This window comes from Pogona vitticeps, chromosome 6 (genome assembly GCF_051106095.1).
Source record: "Pogona vitticeps strain Pit_001003342236 chromosome 6, PviZW2.1, whole genome shotgun sequence".
NCBI classification, from domain to species: domain Eukaryota; kingdom Metazoa; phylum Chordata; class Lepidosauria; order Squamata; family Agamidae; genus Pogona; species Pogona vitticeps.
This window is the reverse complement of record NC_135788.1, coordinates 59,948,283-59,963,200: the sequence shown is the minus strand read 5'-3', so window position 1 is coordinate 59,963,200 and position 14,918 is coordinate 59,948,283. Positions and strand designations below refer to the sequence as shown.

At 38.5% G+C, this 14,918-nt stretch overlaps 1 pseudogene; it reads left to right on the top strand.

Moving 5' to 3' along the window:
* Nucleotides 1-6,806: 6,806 nt before the first annotated feature.
* On the top strand, nucleotides 6,807-6,959 carry LOC140701519 (U1 spliceosomal RNA; annotated as a pseudogene).
* Nucleotides 6,960-14,918: the final 7,959 nt, after the last annotated feature.

Sequence of the window (14,918 nt, the reverse complement as noted above, 5' to 3'; positions counted from 1 at the left end):
AATTTAAAAGTTTCTGACTCTCGTCAGTAATGTTTTTAATATGAATGAAATTTTACCATTTTGGAGAGAAGTTTATTCATGTATGTAATATGATAAATGGGGACAACCAAATAAATACTGCATTGTCAATTCCATTGAAGTATACTACATATAATTTAAAAGTGCTTGTATAGTCATAATTCTGGAGCAAAATGCTGTCTGCAATGCTGTCTGCAATGCTGTCTGCATTTGCAATCTAGGTGGAGAAAGGACAGTGAGTTCAAATGCTGTAAATGCAAACATATTAGGGTACTTTTACTTCAAGGGTTTTCTTTCAGGCAGCAGAGTGTAAGTGAATATGTAAAGATTTACATCCTATACATACTTGACTGTGAGTAAGCCCACTAAAGTCAATAGAACTTACCTCTGACAAGGTACAGAATGAGATGCCTCTTTCAGTGCAATTAGGGACTCTTTTTCTGCAATGGCAAAAGTCACATGGTGATCTGGATCAGGTCCACCATACTCATTCCTCCGACATCATTCCTGGATGCCTCCATATAAACCAGTGTTTGCCAACCCGGGGGTCACAATCCCAATGAGGTCACAATGTGTTTTGGTGGGTGGAGGCCTTGGCACACCTTATATATATTCATTTAGAAATAGACCCTTTGGGGGGTGAAAGATGCCATTACAGTGGTACCTCGACTTGTGAACATCCCTACTTGCAAATGATTCAAGTTACGAATGGCTCCGTTCGCAAAAAGTTGCTTTGACTTGTGAACAGAGCCTCGAATTACAAACCGAAAAAACATGGGGAGGCAGGGAAAGCAGGAAATTTGAACTTTCAGTTTACCGTTGGCCAGCGAAGAGGCTGCTTGTGTGCTACCTTGCTTGTCCCAGCGGTTAAGTGAGTGGATAGGGAAACAGTCTGGTATTGCCTGGTACGGTACACTGCCTGTACTGTACTGTACGGACTGTATTTTTGTTTTGCTTTTTAATTTTTGGATTTTTGGATTTTTCATTTTGGATTCTTGACCTTTTTTTTAAGCAGGGCGACTGCCTGTTCTGGTTGAGTACAATTTACTGTACTGTACAGGTTTTTTGCAACGGGAGGGGGTAGGGCTAGGTGGAGGGGTTATGTCTCTGTGCCCTGATGGGTCTTGCAGTGTGGATTTAAAATGTGAAAAGTAGACTGTAATGTACTGCATTAAGTTAAAATTAAGTGTGAAAATTAGACTGTAATTTTAAAATGTAAACTTTATTTTTGTGATGAAGAGTTCTATGCTGGAATGGTTGCTGATTGTTGGGTGCAAGCAGGCTGTAAAATGGAATTTAGACTCAATTACCACCCCCCATGCTCTCATTTTCTGATTAGGAGTTCTGTGCTGGAATAATGGTTGCTGGATTTTGTGCCTTTTAGGGCTTGTGCATTGTGGTGAGCTGAATCATAGTCATGGCGCCAAAGAAAGAAAAGAGCAAAGCAAAAAAAAAAAATCATCTCCATTGAAATGAAAAAGGAAATCATCAAAAAGCATGAACAAGGGCATGCATGTGGTGGATCTGGTTGTGGAATACAAGATGCCAAAGTCAACCATTGGAACCATCTTAAAGAACAAAGATATCTTGAAAGACATTGATGTGGAGTCACAATCATAACAAAGAACAAGCCACCCCTGATGGAAGAAGTGGAAAAACTTTTATTGGTCTGGATCAATGAGAAACAGCTGGAAGGGGACAGCATCAGTGAAGCCATGATCTGTGAAAAAGCGAGGAAGCTGCAACGTGATTTACTGGAAAGAAACCCCTCTGGAAGTGCAGCGCAAGAATAATTCAGTGTCAGCAGGGAGTGGTTTCAGAAGTTCCAAAAGAGAAGTGGCATCCACTGCGTTACAAGACATGGGGAGGCTGCAAGTTCAAATATGATTGGACAAAGATAGTTGTGAATAAGTATATATGTGGACTCTGTACAGCAGATGTATTCTTCTTCTTGCTGATGAGTGTCATGCTGTTATGCTGCCGGTCTACACTTCTGTATATAGCTTGTAAATACACGTCTGGTGCTGGAGAAGCTGCTTGTGTGTGCATGATTCATTTAATCACCTGGACCAGACATTACTCTGCTGATTCTCCATGTTCATGTGCTAACACACACACACCACTGTCTTCTCTCTCCACTTTCTCTCTTTTGGTGCTTAAAAGCACAAACCTTTGTCTGAGGGGTCTGTGTGCCCCGGTGACTGACCGACCGACCTTCCTACCTTCCTTCCTCTCTCCCTCCCTCCCTCCCTCCTTCCTTTCCTGCCCCCTTTTTTACCTAAATGGTGTTTGGTTTGGTTTGGCTTGGCTTAAAAGGTGCTTTTCAAGGTGTTGCGTTTAGAAAGTCCCTCATCCCCCTCCCTCTTTCCTGCCCTTTTTTTTTTTTTTAATTTAAAAGGTACTTGGCTTGGCTTTTTGACAGGTTTGGGAGAAACCTGGAGGAACTGTTAAATACAGTTTTGTACTATGCAATAAGTATTTGTAAGGATCATTACTAAAGAAACAAGCAAAGCTAGAATTTATCCAGCTGAGTAAATTGTAACAGCTGAGAGAGCAATCCCAGGATTGGCTAACTCTGGGATAAAGCTAGCAGTTCTAGCACATACACTCTGTGGTGGTGTGAGTTGGTGTCGTCGTATTGCTGTGCTGGAGTATCCTGGAAGAAGCTGTGTCTTTGTGCTGTATATTGAAAGAAGAACTCTGGCTACTGGACTGAACATATGGTATTTGACTGCTGAACTAATTTATAAGGACTTAGATTTATGCATTGAACTATGTGGAAACTGCTGTGTATGACTTTGGGACTGGAAACAAGGACTAAGCTGTACATGTATGTATATATCCTGTAAATAATACAACTATTCTGCTATCAACACTGCTTTGTTGCTTGGTGTCTTCATCTCTCAGGGAAGTTTCTTTTGGTTAGCGCCACCTGGTGCATCCTGGTAATACCGCAACTCTGTCAATGGTTATGGGCCCAGGTATATGCCCAGGTATACGCCCAGGAAGCTACTAAAGAGATTGTTGACCTGAGAAAAAAATCAAGAAGAAAGGAGCCAAGAAGAGTACAAGCAGCAGAAGTGAGTAAAACAGCTTTGTTTACAGTCTGTGAAAATGGCAAGTGAAATATTAATGTCAGGACTGAGTATTAAGAAGCTAAATGGAGAAAACTACTCCACTTGGCAGCAGAAAGTCCAGCTACTTCTCCAAAAAGAGGCATTATGGGACATTGTTGAAAATCCATCAGCTGTGTCAAATGATGAAAGCAAGGTACAGAATTGTAAAGCACTTGCAATAATTGGGTTGACTCTAGAAGACTGTCTCCTAATCCATCTTAGAGGCCAAACTTCTGCAAAGCAGGCATGGGAGGATCTAAGGGGACTCTTTGTAAGAGTCAGCATTGGAAGCCAAATCCAAATTGCAAGAAAGCTATTTCGTACCAGATTACAATCTGGTGGGAGCATGTTACAACATTTAGAGCAAATGAAAACAATGCTCATGGACTTAAGAGAGAAAAATATAGTATTTACACAGCTACAAGAAGCTTTCATAATTCTCTCTTCACTAGACAAAACATATGACCAATTTGTATCCAATTTAGAGGTTCTTCCACAAGCTGAACTGACAGTATTGAATGTAACCAGTAGGCTTATGGAGGAGGAACAGAAGAGGAAAAATAACTTGCAACTACGTGACTCCAAACCTTCTAATCATAGAAACAAGCTGAGTGAAATTGGGGAGGAGGAGGTCACAGCTGCAAATATTCAACCTGGAAGGCAATGGTTTGCCTGTGGTTCCAAATGACATCTGATTAAAAATTGTAAATTTAAGAAGAGAGAAAGAAAACAGCTACAACATGATAAAAACTCATCACATGTGACAGAGACTATTTATAACAACAAACACCACAATGAAGAATGGATTTTTGACTCAGGGGCAATGGCAAACATGTGTAAGGATAAGAAGCAGATATTCAATTTTCACGCAGTATTTAATTAGCAAGTATTTTTGGCTGATGGTATAAGTGCCAAAATTATGGGCAAAGGTAAAGTAAAATTACCGTGTTTAACACAGCCAATTGATGTAATATATGTGCCAAAACTAAAACATAATTTACTATCAGTTAGCTCTTTAGCTAAAGAAGGCTTTACTAGCACATTCTATAAGAGTAAATGTGTAATTACTGGTGAAAATAATGAAAAGCTGATTTGCTATATTAGAAACACTCTATATAGGTTGAACAGTGTAAATGCTAATAATGTCTATGAAAATGTATGTCCACATAGGGATTGTATTCACTTGTGGCATTTGAGATAAGGTCATGTTAACCATAAGACATTATGTAAGACTATAGAAAACTCAATTGGAGTAAATTTAAAGCAATGTGATAAGTACATAAACTGCCAAGCTTGTCAATTACCATATTTTTCGCTCCATAAGACGCACCTCCAAATAAGACGCACCTCATTTTTAGGAGAGGAAAACCGGAAAAAAAATATTCTGGCAAATTCATAAGGCAGTAGCAATAGATAGATGTTGTCACATCAATTACCTCAAACTTCTTGCAGTGTACAACACAGTGAGAGCTTTTGAACAATTTGTAGTTGGCAAAGTTATTCCAATAGCCACAAACAACAACACTACAATGCTTTATATCAACCACCAAGGAGGAACAAAATCCATGTCTTTCTTGCTACTAACAGTACAGTTTGGGGACTGGTGTATTCTCAAGCATGTCATTTCACAAGTCATACATGTACCAGAAGTGGAGAATCATGAAGCAGACTTCTACAGCAGGATGACACACAATGAGTGGGAATTACAGTACCATCTCAAGTTTTAACACTTATAATGAATTGTTATTGCTCTGAAAAAGATGAATAAACAGATTGTTGCTGGGTAGTCAATAAGAGCTATGATGAAGAAATCACCACCAGCACAGGTGTAAGCAAACAGCAAAGCATGCCTCACTTCCACTCCCTCCCTTCCTTCCTTACAGCAATAAAGTTTTTTCTCTCTCCATCATTCAGTTCTTTACTTTGCAGCATGCAGCATGTCCACAGAAAGTGTGCTTACTTTTATCAGCTTTTTGCAGCTGATCCTCCTGTTTCCTCCACTCTCTAATCATTTTTTCAGATGAGGAGGCCCAAAATGTCTCTGCACTGTTCACTGTTTCCATACTCCTTAGCATATTTTACTACCTCTAATTTAAAAGGAATGCTATATGCTAGCCTTTTCTGTTTTGCACTGGTAGAATGAGTTCCCATACTCTGCAAGAAAAATGTGCCCCTTATTCATCACCACATATACTGCCTGCTTCTTTTACAAATATAATCTCAAAGCAGCACAGAATCATAGAATAATGGAGTTGGAAGGGGCCTATAAGGCCATCAATTCCAACCCCTGGTTCAATGCAGGAATCCAAATCAGAGCAGATCTGACAGATGGTTGTCCAATTTTAGAGACTACAATAGGATAAAATACAGTAGCTGGGAATCACAATGAAAAGATAAAATCTACCAGCAATATTGTAGAACAACGATTAAGAAAAACCAATAAAAACAGGGGGAGTGACACCATGCAGCTTTTGTTAACACAAAAATACTACTAAAATTTCTATTTCCAGTTGTGTGTGTGTACATGTGAAATGCTATTTATGAAATATTGGGTTCTTAAACCAATTTTCAAGATTTCAAAGCCTTACTTGAACATATTCAGATCTGTGATTCAGATCTGCCCTCTGCAATTCAAATTGCCTTGCTCCATAAAAACTGGACTCAGCTAATGTGGCAAGCTAATACACCAAATAAAACCTGTAGCCCTAGTGGTAATATATTAAAGAAAGGAATGTTAGGTCCCTTTTTGGTTTCCCTTTTGAACTTTATTCTGCATGTGCTCAGTGCCTTTTTAATCATTCTGTGCTTCAGAATGAAATTTGGCTAACAATACACATTAGCCTCCCCCCCCATCCCTTAATGTTTTAAAGATCTGCAAAATTACTTCTATTTAGGCCTAATTTATGATGAAGTGATGCAGCTTCCTGCAAAGCTCTGAACTACAGAGAGCTATTCTAGCAGGCTCTCAGTAGTAACTTTATCTTCCCCTCACCATTCTCAGGCCTGTTTAAGTTACTGCCAATTTTAGAAGCTTTTGTTTCTGTCCTCTCTCCCTCTCCCTCTCTCTCTCTGCTTCTCAAAATGTCTGGCTAGTCACATGGTCTAACTTCTCTGCAGAAGGTGAAGGGAAAGAGACTCCTCCTTCCTGCTTTGCTTCTCCAATAGAGAAGCCTACTGGGTGATGCAAGCAGGCAGATACAGTGGGGTCTTGACTTGACAACTTAATCCGTATTGGAAGGTGGTTCTCAAGTCAAAAAGTCTGTAAGTCAAGTCTCCATTGACCTACAGTGCATTGAAAACCGATTAATCCCATAACAGGCCGTTTTTGTTCCATTTTGGTTTTTTTCTGGTCTGTAAGTCAAATCTCAGTCTGCAAGTCAAACCTAAATTTTGCAGCCAGAGAAGTCTGTAACTCAAAAAGTCTGTAAGTCAAGCCGTCTGTAAGTCAAGGGTCCACTCTATGCTAATATCTGTGCACTGGAGGATTGTGGGAGGAACATCTAGCCCCTGATGGGGGTCCTGTGGGGCACCCCAAAACACTGAGTAGCTCTCCTGGCCTCTTTCAGGACTGGGGCTGTGCAGCACTGTTCTGATCAGGAGGTATAGCCGGCGGTCACCATGCCTTTGGGGGATAGTGCACACAAAGGGCCAGGAGGCTTAGGGGCCATTCAAACTCAGACCTGGCAGGGGAGATACCATTGTTGTAAAAGTAGTTTTCCCAGGGTAAGGCTCATCTATTGCACTTCGGATGAGCTGACCCCTGTGATTTCCCCAAATGTGGGAAAATCAACTGTCTAAGTGGGAGATTGTGTTTGTGGTTTCCCTTGGTCTTTCTAGAACCACCCTTTGGTCGTTTGCTATTTCCACTGCTTGCTGCCATAGGCCTGTTTGCCTTGCTGGTTTTCCAGGTGGGCTGCAGGAGGCAGATCCTAGAAAGCTAGCAGTGCAGAATGGTGAGGTCCAAACAGAAAGCAGTCTCTGCTGCCAGTTCAGAGGCCTCCCAGCATGGCAGTGGGAGGCTTTTGGGTGGTGGTGGCTGAACCCTGGGTTATTGCATTCACTCCATAAGATGCATGTACTTTTCCTCCCACCTTTTTGGAGAGAAAAAGTGTGTCTTATGGAGCAAAAAATACGCTAAAAGTAAATGTGCTCCTACTAAGAAACACAGTAATATACAAGTTGACAACATTTTAGACTTAGTATCAATGGATTTAATAGGACCTAAACGTGCATCTTTAGGAGGAGCAAAGTATATCCTTTCAATCCAAGATCAGAAATCTATATTTGGTTTCTGCTGTTTAATGAAGGATAAAAGCTCAACACACATTGAATTTGAAAAATGGTTGAAGTTTGTGGAAAGGAAGACAGGCAGAAAAGTTAAGCAGATACAGACAGATAATGGAACTGAATTTACAAATACAAAGTTCCAGTCAATTTTGAGAAAGCATGGGATTATTCATAGGAAATCTGCTCCTTACACTCCAACACAAAATGCATTCATAGAGAGAAGAGGTCAAACACTTCAAAACATGGCTGAGGTTATGATAAGAGGAAGTAAACTTTCAGACCGATATTGGGGAAAGGCTATTCTTTGTGCAAACTTTAATTTAAAAAAAAATTGGCACAGTGGCATAAATAATATTCCATATAATATCTGGACAGGGAGAAAATCAAATTTAAAATTTCTGCATGTATCTGGGTCACCTGCATGGGTACATATCCCTAAGGAGACTAGAAGAAAGGGTGATAGGAAGGCTAAGCTAATGTATTTCTTGGGTTACCAACAAAATAGAAAAGCATATAGATTTGGTTTTCCCAACACAAAGTAATAATTAGCAGCAGTGCCTCATTTAATGAACATGCTTATTGGGACAAAATTAGTTTGCCTCCAGAAACCATCATCCACACACCAGATATGCAGGAGAATGGGGAAAGTGATGATGAGGAAACTCACAGCCAGAACAGGTGATCAAGAAAGAGACAGAATCTGTTGAACCACAGCCAGTTAGTGAAATCCCGTCTACCACAGAGGAGAGGGAAACTCCTGAAGAGAATTGTCTAGGAGATCAACCAGGGAGCATAGATCTCCAGATAGATATCAACCAGAAACTTATTATTGTCTTAACATAGCAGAGCCTGAAACTTATGAAGATATTTGCAATATGCCAAAGACTGAGCAAGAAAAATAAAAAGAAGCATTAAATAAGGAGTTAAATTCTCTGAAACAATTAAAAGTATATGAGGAAATTGAGAAACCTGCTAACTGTAAAATTATTGGGTGCAGGTGGATATTTAAGAAGAAAGTTGATGCTGATGGTAATTTAAGTTATAGAGCAAGGTTAGTTGCAAAAGGCTATTCTCAGACTTCAAATGATTACGATCAGGTATTTGCCCCGGCTTTAAAGCCAGAAACCTTGAGATTTGTGTTAACATATGCTGCCAAACACAACCTAGTCTCTAGGCATATAGCTATAGAAACAGCTTACCTATATGCTGATTTGCAACACACAATATATATGAAGATACCACCTAGCTTTGAAAAAAAGGGTAAATGTTGGCCATTGAAAAAGAGCTTATATGGATTGAGGCAGAGTGGATATGAATGGAATCAACATTTATCTAAAACACTCAAAGATAATGGATTCTTACAAGGGAAAGCAGATCCATGTCTATTTATAAAAAGGGATGAACAAGCTATTATATTGGTATTTGTTGATGACATTGCCATATTTACAAAGGATGAGAAATCTGCAAATAACATAATCCAAATGCTAAAGAAAAACTATAATTTAAGGGACCTGGGTGAGATTAGCAACTACTTAGGAGTAGAAATAAAAAGATATGCAAAAGGATTCAAAATAGCTCAGAGAAATAAAATAATGAAGCTATTAAAGCAATACAACATGGAAAATTGCAAAGGTGCCATCACTCCAATGAATGTAGAATTTGAAAAAGAAAATGTAACAGGTCCTGAATGTGATATTGATTTGTATAGATCTCTGATAGGTAGTTTGTTGTACTTAAGTAGATGGTCAAGACCTGATATATCGATAGCAGTAAATTTATTATCTAGAAATGTAAGTAAGCCAAACGAAAAACATTGGCAAGCTGCTAAAAGAGTATTAAGATATTTAAAAGAAACACAAAACAGTTATATTTAGAACCAAAGGGAGAGTTGACTATAACAGCATACACATATGCAAATTATGGAAATGATATCATAACAAGAAGGTCTACATCAGGCATGACAGTTCATTTAGGTGAAAGTTTAGTAAATTGGAAAACAGCAAGACAAAAGGTTATATCACTATCATCTGCTGAGTCAGAATATGCTGCACTATCAGAACTATGTACTGACCTTGTTTACTATAAACAATTAGCACAGGATCTAGGGATATATTTACAAGATCCAATAACAGTGTATGAGGATAACCAAGCTGTAATTCAGATGGCAACTTCTCCGAATATAAAAAACAGGTCTAAGCACACTGATATAAGATATCAAATTGTAAAACAAAGTATTGAAAATGAAATGATTAAACTGATTTACTGTGAAACAGAAAAGAATATTGCAAACAGTTTAACTAAGGTACTGGGACCTACAAAACATGAAAGAGCTTGTAACATGTTGGGAATGAAATGAAATGAATATGCATGTGAATATTATATAATGTGAAATATTTAAAAAACAATTTAAAGAATGTATATGTGTAACCAAAACTGAATTCAGCAATTGGAGGAGATTGACAGGTTTGGGAGAATCCTGGAGGAATTGTTAAATACAGTTTTGTACTATTCAATAAGTATTTGTAAGGATCATTACTAAAGAAACAAGCAAAGCTAGAATTTATCACTTTTTCTTGTTGAAAAGCTGCTTTTTAAAAAAGGTTTGCTGTTTAGAAGGTGTTCCCTCCTCCCCCTCCTTCCTTTCCTGCCCTTTTTAAAACCTAAGTTCATCTTAGGTCAAAAGAAGAAAAAAAATTAAAAAATGCTCCACCTAGTGGTAAAGTGTGGATTAACCAGCTTTGCATTAGTTCCTATGGGAACTAATGCCTCTACCTAAGAACGAAAAACAGCAGATACAAATTAAATGGTTTTCAATGCATAGGAATGCATTCCTATGGGAAATGGTGCTTCGACTTACGAACGTTTTGACTTACGAACGCCACCCCAATACGGATTAAGTTTGTAAGTCGAGGTACCACTATATTTTCTGAGAAGGGATGACTTTACCCCATTAAAAATGCTTTTTAATGCTAACATAGTATATTTGTGTGCCACAGATACTTGGCTATTATAAAAGGGGGGTGTGACTCAAAAAGTTTGAGGATCACTGACTGTGAGGCTGGGGCAGGTCCTAGCATGTGGGAGGCAGCTATAGCCATCTGACTAAATAGTATGTGAATATCATGGAGATATGTGGCAAAATGTCCCTTTTTGGAGGACTGTCATTCCATTACCTTAAAAAAACAAGTCTGGGTTTGTTTTTTAATCTTTAAAGAAAACCTGTCTTTTGACACTGTCTCAGAGACCTTTCATTCTCCTATATAGCCTCCCCTGATACACAAAGCTGCACCAATGACTTTTTCAGGATCACTGTTTCAGCTCCTACAGCCTGTATTCTTACTAAATTAAAAAAAGCAGATCAGGCTACCCATTCTCTTTCTAGGTAAGCAAGATTAGTATTTTCAGTTGAAACAGAGGGGGACAGAAACAGCTGTACCTTAATGTCGCACACCCCCAGTTCCCCTGTTTGTTCTTCCACACAACCCAGGTTCCCTTTCAGGCATGACATTTAATTTTCACTCTTTTCCGCTGCCACCAGTGGATTTCTTTTATCCACAATGTAAATTATTTCACTCCAACACAGGCTACCAATCTCTGAAAGTTTTATTAAAGTTACAGATGTTCTTAGATAGATGTCCTACTGAAGTCCCTAAGTGATCATTAACTGTCTTCCATTCTCTTCTTATATTTTCTTGGTTCCGCCCCTTCTGTTCAACCATTAGTTGATAAATCAGAGTTCCATTGTGATGGACAGGAGTGGTTACTGACCTCTCCGTCACACTTAAAAATTTGTAACTTGAAAACTTTTTGCCAAACTTTTTCAAATTTGATACAAAGCAAGAGCAGACTGCCCTCTTCATCTGTGTGCTGAAGTCCAGTTTCAAAGTTATATATATATTTGTTTGGGTTGCCCCCATTTTTAGCCTTGTAGAATATTGATTTGTTCTGCCAGCACAATAACATCCCTTAACTCTTGTGTAGCGATAACGAACTTTAAAGCACTCTTAATAGCTGTGTTGGTCTAATGATAATTGATGTTTTAAAAATTTAAAATTTAAAATATTATTTAAAGGTTTATTTCAGCTTGCGATGAAACTTAACTTATTAAAAATAGTATTTTCAGAATATCTAATATATCTAACTATACAAGGAGGTAAACTATGGCTGTTTCATTGACAGTATGAATGCATCTCACGCAAGGAAATTTTTGTCTCTAGAGATACCATAATACTTATTGTGGTTCACATATAACGCTGGCTCAATTAGAATGCTACCAACCTTGGAGAACAAATATATTTTTTACACAGGGTCTAATTTTCCCCTATCAATTGTTATTGTACCACTGATTTCAGCTGTGAAACCCTTTATTTTAGTTGACAACCAAGAAGAAAAGTGTTCATAAAGCAGTGCTTAATCAAAGCTAGAGATTTTATCCCCCTGCATTTTTTAAAAGAATACGTCATTTTACATTTTATTATGGAACAAAAAGCACTGTTTACTCATGGAGATAAAAGCTCTTTTGTGTTGGAAGCACATCTAAATGTTAGTGTCACACAGTAAGCCTGCCTGTACCTGTTGCTTCGCAGTGGCTCAAGTGTCATTCAAAGAAAGGCAGTATGTTTAAAGTACAATAAAGTCTGATATTAACAGTATTATGGGAAACATTTTTACCCACGGGAGCATCTATCAAAATTATCTTCCATTGATGGCAAAATACATGCTGTCTTGAAAGTTACATCTGTCAAACAGAAATACATTCTTTTTCTTTCAGAGGTCCATAGCACGTCATTCTCTTTAGTCTCTGAAAACTCAAAGGAGCAAAAGAATGAAAGAGAGACAAGAAGGTCAAGATCATGGAAAATCTCCAAGAATTACAGCAAAACAAGAAATAACATACAAAAGGCATGACAAGGATGCTACTGGGCTGATGATGAGAAAATTATCCAAGCATGAACAGACTTCACATTGACATCTAAATGAAAGGATAAAAACTTGATTCCTTCTGACAGTGTTTGTAAACTGATATATCTGTTGTTTGGCAACCAAACCCATACTTAGCTATCAGAATCAGTTGGTATTCTCACAGCCAGAGCCTCAGACTTCCAGGGGATACAGTGAAACCTCATGGCTGAAATCTTGTTATCTATCTTACAGTTGTGAAAGAGTGCTCCAGATGGCATTCCACCAGAATTCTTAAAAGAAAATAAGGAATGGTGGGAAGCTTTTCTTTTTATGCATATTGATACCACAGGCTATATACCCAAATCCTGGAAAACAGCCATTGTAGTCCCATTTTATAAGAAGGGCAACAGGGAGGACCCGTCCAACTACAGGCCGATTAGTTTGCTAAACATCATAAGAAAACTCTGTGTAAGGCACCTTCTGGATAAATTTTTGGTTTGGCTTGAGCAAGAGAACGTCATAGTGGCAGAACAGGCAGGTTTTAGGCCAGGGAGGTCTACAATAGATCAATGCCTAGTTATTCAACATCCCATTGAGAAATATTCCTCTAGGGGTACAACCTCCCTTTATGCAGCATTCGTTGATTGTAAATACGCATTTGACTCCATATCTAGAATGTGACTCTGGGACAAACTAACGAAGTCATCTAGACAGAAGACTTCTGTGTCTTATAAGGGCCATATATGAAGAAACATACCTAAGAGTTAGATGCAGTAGACATGGACATCTTACAGAACCCATCCAAACGTATAGAGGAGTCGGGCAAGGCTGTTTACTAGCCCTAGCTTTTTAAAAATATATAAATCTTACCTAGCTAGCTCAATAACCCCGAACTCCACCCTCCCAGACTTGCTAATAGACCTATATCAACACTTCTGTATGCCAATGAGACCATGATCCTCTCTAGAACTCCTGTCAGCCTAAGGAGGGCTTTGCAGAAACATTCCTTATATTGTGAAACTGAGTTTCTAACAATAAACTATCAGAAAACCAAGATAGTTGCCTTTGGGCACAAACCAAAGACAAGGGTTTGGTCATTTAAGAGTGACCGTATTGAGCAAGTTAATAACTTCAAATACTTAGGGGTAATTCTACAAGCCACAGGCTCAAGGGTTCAACATAGTAAGTATGTGGCTGATCAAAGAGAAAGGACCGCAATTAGTATAGCAAAGTTTCACCGCTCTCAGGGTGGATTCTTTGTTGCTGCAGCTCTTAAACTCTATAAGGCTAAGATGCTTGCACAATTGTTATATGGCTTGTTTTTGGGGCCACCTAGTTCACATTTTGCACCCCAAGAAAGGGCACAATCTAAATTCTTAAGAACCATCCTTCAGGTCCCCAGATATGTCTCAAATACAAGGATATAATTGGAAACAGGTCTCCTAAGAGTCGAGGCCTGGGTTTACATCCTGTCTATATATACATGGCTAAAGGGACATAATAACCCCCAAGGCCTTCTGCCCTTGATTTTCTATGATAATTTCAAATCGAACTGGGTAAAGGCTGCCCAGAGCCACTTGATGAAAATCAGTCTGCCTCCACAAGTGCTGCTGTCATACCAGATAAATATGGCAAGGAAATTAGTCAAACAAAGAATTGAGGATATACAATACCAAGCTGATTTTGCTAGTGTACATAATCTGCTGCTAAGGGCCTACATTAAGAACCCCATGGAACAACGTCACTTCCGCTTGGGAGGAATGAGCAGCTAAGAACTGAACCTCCACCATCGCCGGTATGTTAATTTTTAAAATGCATTTCTAGCTTTTGAAGAGTGTTTTTTTCTACACAAACCTTTGAAGGGAAAGATAAGAAAAGTGTACATGTTGATTTAAAAAATCCCAGGTCATACAGAAGAAAGTAGACTCCAGTTTCTTCTCTCAGATAAAGACCCTAAGATCACAGCTAATACTGTGCTCTGGATCAGTTGTAAATACACAGCTTCTCTGCTTCTGATTTTTTTTTTAAATAAAGGTTGAAATATTGTTGCATGACTTACTCCTTTGGAAAAGTGATGACATCACTGACAGAGTGTCCTGAAGCCATTGGACCTATGGATCATAAGTAGGAAATCTTTAATTTCTAAAAATCATGTCCTCCCAGTAATGTCAGCACTCTTTCACTCACATGCATGCATGCATGCATGCATGCATGCATGCATGCATGCATACATACATACATACATACATACATACATACATACATACATACATACATACATACATACATACCAGTCCTTAGACCAATGAAATAAAAACAATTACGATTTCAACCTTTTCAGCGTAAAGCATAGCAAAATTACCACTTACACTACTTTAAAATGCATTTTAAAACATACAGTTTAAATCCACTTAAAACCCACAATTTAAACCCATTTAAAATCTGCACATCTAAAATTTATCTACCCTTTGATTTCTGGAATCTAAGTATCACCATGCAGAAACTCGCAAAGACTGAGGAGTTGGGACTAACATTTGATTTAACAATTGACATTAGAGTCTGTCAAGGGTGCCTCTCAAAAAAACGGTCAGTCCC